The sequence below is a fragment of the Coregonus clupeaformis genome, unplaced genomic scaffold (genome assembly GCF_020615455.1).
Source record: "Coregonus clupeaformis isolate EN_2021a unplaced genomic scaffold, ASM2061545v1 scaf0519, whole genome shotgun sequence".
Lineage (NCBI taxonomy): Eukaryota > Metazoa > Chordata > Actinopteri > Salmoniformes > Salmonidae > Coregonus > Coregonus clupeaformis.
The window spans coordinates 143,750-149,730 of record NW_025533974.1 but is presented as its reverse complement, the minus strand read 5'-3'; positions in this window follow the sequence as shown (position 1 = coordinate 149,730).

The following is a 5,981-nucleotide window of genomic DNA, read 5'->3' as shown; positions in this document are numbered from 1 at the left end:
GTCCTGGTGACTCCTGGGCCTTTATTCATAAAGGCAGTGTCTCAGAGGAGGAGTGCTGATCTAGGATCAGGTCCCCCCTGTCCATCTAATCTGTTTCATTATGATCTAAAAGGCAAAACTGATACTAGATCAGTACTCCTACTCTTTATGAATACTGTCACAGGTGACTCCTCAAGATGAGGCTCATGATTTATAAGTTATATTCTTTAAGAATCAAATAATATCATTAATTGAACTGCTTTGCCATGAACAGATCTGTGAGGTCTTAACTTAAAGGTACTATATAGACTTTATGGTTATTTTAATGGGGTTGAACATTCATCCCATCAGATTGTGTGAAGGATTTTAGGAGTTCAGAAAAATACTGACTGACCTCACCCTCTCTGACCTCACCCTGCTGAAACACACTCAAGTAAAGACCACATAGCTAGAGTTATACGCTTGTCAGGTTTTACCCACTTTTACAGCCAATGTATGGACTGGTAACCATATGAATCAGTGGAATATACTGACTAGTTAACCACCTCCCAATACGGGTTCAGCAAATCTATTTTATTGGTCACATACACATATTTAGCAGATGCTATGGAGGGTGTAGTAAAATGCTTGTGTTCCTAGCTCAGTGCAGTAATATCTAACAATACACAACAATACACACAGATCTAAAAAGGAAAACAATGGAATTAAGAAATATAGAAATATTAGGAGGACATCAAGCATACAGCACTAAACAGACAGACATCTCAGGACATCAACAACTCCTGGGGGCATATCAACATTCTACATGGACTTCCTCTCCTTGTCTCCCTCTCCTTGTCTCCTCTCCTTGTCTCCTCTCCTTCATCTCAACTACATGAGAGAACTGGACAGGTGAAAGCAATGTTTCCACACCTAGTACTAACTTAAGGGGCCAAGACAAATGCGCTGTAAGGCGTTCGGGTACCCAGGTGATAATGTGTCTCTCTCCTCACTGGTTGAATGATGCCAATGGATGAGCAGGGCGATGAAACGGATAATGGTGCACGATTACTTTACAATTACATTTGAATGAACTGAACGATGAGGGGGGGTGAAGAGGGTGAATTTAATTTAGAACAATGGTGTAATGATGATGAAGAGTTGTGGGTGGTCTAATTATTTTTACACATTTTGCCATGTGGTGTAGAGAAAATATTGCAGTTTTAAAGCAAGTATTCTGCAGTTCTACACATTTTGCATTGGGGTGGAGAGAAAATGTGTAACGATCCCGGCAGTCTGAGTCGGGTCCTGTCTGTGGACTAGTTTTTCTGCTCGTAATCTCCAGTTTCCCGAGGGTTCTGGAACGCTCCGGGGAGCTCTCTTGATTTCCGCACCTGCATCCCATCAGCAATCTGCACACCTGGTCCTGATCATCACCCTTCTTAGGCTCTGGCCTAACATCCATTCCCTGCCGGATCGTTAGCCATGAACATCACTCGTCCGGAACCTTCATCCAACCTCTGCCTGGGTGGTCGGCGGCTGCCGAGCCATGATGGGATCAACCACTGCACCCCCAACAACTAATCAACGCCGCCCGCTCTGTTCCCTGGATTATTCAGCATCACTCTTGAATTTGTAAATAAACACTCACCTTCGTTTCAACTTACCTTGTCCTGGTCTGCTTCTGGGTTCTGGCTTTGTAACTCGTGACAGAACGATCCGGCCAGTAATGAACCCAGCGGACCTGGACTCTGTTCGCCATGCCATTACCCATCAGGAGAAGATGTTGGGCCATCATAGCACGGTACTACAGGAGATCGCGTTGTCAGTCCGGAACCTTTCTACCGGTCTGACGGAGGTCCAGAACCAACGCAAGGTTCCGGTGGAGGATCCACTACCGGTTTCACCCATCTCGCCTGCCGCTTCTGGAGCTGTGTCCTTCCGTGAGCCCAAGGTTCCGACGCCGGATAAATATGAGGGGGAGCTGGGAAGATGCCGTTCCTTCCTTATGCAGTGTGGATTAGTGTTCGATCTACAGCCCTACTCTTATGCCACAGACAAGGCTAGGATAGCCTTTGTGATTGAGTTTGGGAACGACAGGATCCCTGCATGGCTTCATACCAGGGGTTCACGGCCGAGATGAGGAAGCTCTTCGACCATTCCGTCCGAGGGAGGGACGCAGCTAGGCGCCTGTTTTCGCTTCGCCAAGGAACTCGCAGCGTGGCCGACTTCGTGATCGAGTTCAAGACGTTGGCTGTGGAGAGTGGGTGGAATGAGGAGTCTCTGCAGCGGCCTTTTACCAGGGTCTGTCGGAGCAGCTCAAGGATGAGTTGATCTCCCTATCCGGAGCCTAGTGACCTGGACAGCTTGGTAGCCTTGTCTATTCGGGTGGATAATCGAGTCCGAGAGCGGAAGGAGGGAGAAGCAATGGGTTCCGTCCAACCGATCAGCTTCTCAGGTTCCAGTCGGGTCGGGATTGGATCAGAATACGTCGATCATCGGCCACCACACAGGATTAGTGGAGAGGTTCTGTCTCCCGATTCTGAACCCATGCAAGTGGGGCGGCACGGGTTAACCAAGGAGGAGCGCCAACACAGACGTAGGACTAACTGTTGCCTCTACTGTGGTGGTTCGGGACATTACCTCGCCACTGGTTCCCGGCGGTCGTCAAACTGCGCGGCTCGCTAAAGTTGGGAGGACTTTTAGCGAGCCAGTTTCGACCTCTCAATACCTCTGTCAGACCCCGAAGTTTCCGGCTACCCTTATGAACAGGAATCAGAGCTTAGCGATTAACGCTTTACTCGATTCAGGTGCCGATGGAAGCTTTCTAGATGCCGAGTTGGTGGAACAGCTGGGGCTTTCCAAGGAGCAATTGCCGGAAGCCATTGAAGCTACCACTCTGGACGGCAGTAGTCTGGCACGTATCACGATGAGGACTGAACCGGTTAAGATGCTGTTGTCGGGGAATCATTCTGAGATGATTTCATTCTTCATTCTGCCGCCTTCCCATGTTCCTCTGGTCCTTGGATACCCCTGGCTGAAGGAACACAATCCCACGTTCGATTGGGTAGACGGGCAAGGTAATGAGTTGGAGCCTTGATTGTCATGCTAACTGTCTCAAGACTGCCTGTCCCCATTCGGTTCCCAGTCAGGTGATTGAGGCTAAACCCCCAGATTTGTCCCTGGTTCCCGAGACATATCACGATTTGGGGGAAGTTTTCAGTAAGCAGAAGGCTCTGTCACTCCCTCCCCACCCGACCATATGATTGTAGCCATCAACCTGTTCCCTGGAGCTGTCTACCCCAAGGGAAGGTTATACAGTATCTCCCGACCTGAACGTGAGGCTTTGGAGACCTACATCAAGGAGTCCCTAGCTGCTGGTCTCGTTCGTCCCTCGTCATCACCCCTGGGGGGCAGGATTCTTCTTTGTGGGTAAGAAGGATGGCTCTCTTCGACCGTGTATTGATTATCGGGGTTGAATGACATCACGGTCAAGAACAAGTATCCCCTGCCCTTGATGAGTTCTGCCTTCGACTCCTTACAGGGTGCTACGGTGTTCACCAAGCTAGACCTACGCAATGCGTATCACATGGTCCGGGATCAGAGAGGGGGACGAGTGGTTGACGGGTTTCAATACACCGATGGGTCACTTCGAGTATCAGGTGATGCCGTTTGGACTGACCAATGCTCCAGCGGTATTCCAGAGTATGGTGAACGACGTCCTGAGAGATATGATCGGGTCTCTTTGTGTTTGTTTACCTGGATGACATTCTGATCTTCTCGAAGGAACCTTCCCGACCACGTCCAGCATGTCCGGCAGGTTCTGCAGCGATTGTTGGAGAATCGCCTGTTCGTGAAGGCCGAGAAGTGCGAGTTTCACACCCACACGACATCCTTTCTCGGGTACATCATCTCCAGGGGAGAGATTAGGATGGACCAGGAGAAGGTTAGAGCGGTTCTGGAATGGGCCCAGCCCGGTACGAGATTGCAGCTCCAGAGATTTTTGGGGTTTGCGAATTTCTACCGCAGATTCATCCGGGATTACAGCCATGTGGCCGCTCCGTTAACTGCCTTGACTTCCAGTATCAGGACCTTCCAAGTGGAATCCGGAGGCGGATCGAGCGTTTCTGGATTTGAAGAGGCGATTCACCAACGCACCGATTCTCTCTCAACCGGACACGGCCCGTCAGTTCGTCGCTGAAGTGGACGCGTCCTGATGTGGGAGTTGGCGCCATCCTGTCGCAGCGATGCTCCACGGACAGTAAACTCCATCCCTGCGCCTACTACTACTCGCCGCCTTCGCCTGCGGAGAGGAATTACGATGTGGGTAACCGGGAGCTTCTCGCGGTGAAACTTGCCTTGGAGGAGTGGCGCCACTTGTTGGAGGGGCGGAGCAACCGTTTATTGTCTGGACTGACCACAAGAATCTTGCTTACGTGCAATCGGCTAAGGACGTCTCAACTCCCGTCCAGGCCAGGTGGGCGTTGTTTTTCGGACGATTCAAGTTTTCCCTGACGTTCCGACCTGGATCTAAGAACGGCAAGGCGGACGCCTTGTCCCGGATGTTCTCCAAGACGGAGGAGAGTGGGTCCAAGACCGAGACAAGTTCTCCCCCGGAACTGCGTCGTGGGAGCAGTTATGTGGAAGATTGAGGAGGAGGTGATGGCGCCCTTCGACTCAGCCCGGCCCCCGGTAACGGTCCACCCGGTCGGTTGTTTGTGCCTGAGTCGGTTCGTCCTGCTGTCCTCAAATGGTCCCACGCCAGCAAGATGGCTTTGTCACCCTGGCGTGGCTCGGACGATGGCGTTTCTTCGCAGACGTTTTTGGTGGCCTGCCATGGCCGAGGATACTCGGGGTTTTGTTGCTGCCTGTCCAGTGTGTGCGCAGAATAAGAGTACCAATCGGCCCAGCTCTGGACTACTTCACCCCCCTTCCTATTCCCCGCGCACCATGGTCGCATCTGGCCCCTGGACTTCGTCACTGGGTTGCCCGCTTCTGAGGGGAACACGGTCGTTCTGACTATCGTGGACAGATTCAGCAAGTTCGCCCACTTTGTGCCAATTGCCAAGCTTCCCTCTGCCTCGAGACGTCCGAGATCCTGGTTAGGGAGGTTTTCAGGGTCCACGGTTTGCCCAGTGATATCGTTTCCGACCGTGGCCCTCAGTTTACCTCTGCTGTCTGGAAGTCCTTCTGTTTGGCCATTGGAGCTACAGTCAGTCTCACATCCGGTTTTCACCCCCAATCCAATGGTCAGGCGGAGAGAGCCAACCAGAAGATGGAATCCACGCTACGCTGCCTGGTCTCTTCCAACCCCACCTCCTGGGTCTCTCAGTTGCCTTGGGTTGAGTATGCCCACAATACTCTCCCTACATCTGCCACTGGGATGTCTCCCCTTCCAGTGCCTGTATGGCTACCAACCTCCCTTGTTCCCTTCTCAGGAGAAGGAGCTCTCAGTGCCCTCTGTTCAGGCCCATATTCGTCGTTGCCACCGGACCTGGCATCGGGCCAGAAAGGCACTCCTTAGAGTTTCGGACCGGTATCAGCTCCAGGCGAATCGTCGCCGGATCCCCGCTCCCACCTATACCATCGGAGATAGGGTCTGGTTGGCCACACGGGATCTTCCGTTACGGACTGAGTCTAGGAAGTTGTTGCGAAGTTCATTGGTCCGTTTGTGGTGGAGAAGGTGATCAATCCAGTGGCAGTTCGAGCTCAAACTACCGAGGACGCTCAGAGTCCATCCCACCTTTCATGTCTCCTGCCTCAAGCCTGTTTTCCTCAGTCCTCTGTTGCCTCCTCCGCCTCCTCCTCCTCCTCCTCGGATGATCGGAGGTGGTCCTGCCTACACGGTGCGACGCATCATGGATTCCAGACGGCGGGGCCGGGGTTTCCAGTATCTCGTGGACTGGGAGGGGTATGGTCCTGAAGAGAGGAGTTGGATTCCGCGGCGACAGATCCTAGATGCTGACCTTATCCGTGACTTCTACCGCCTCCATCCTGGCGCTCCGGGAGTCCGCCCGGTGGCG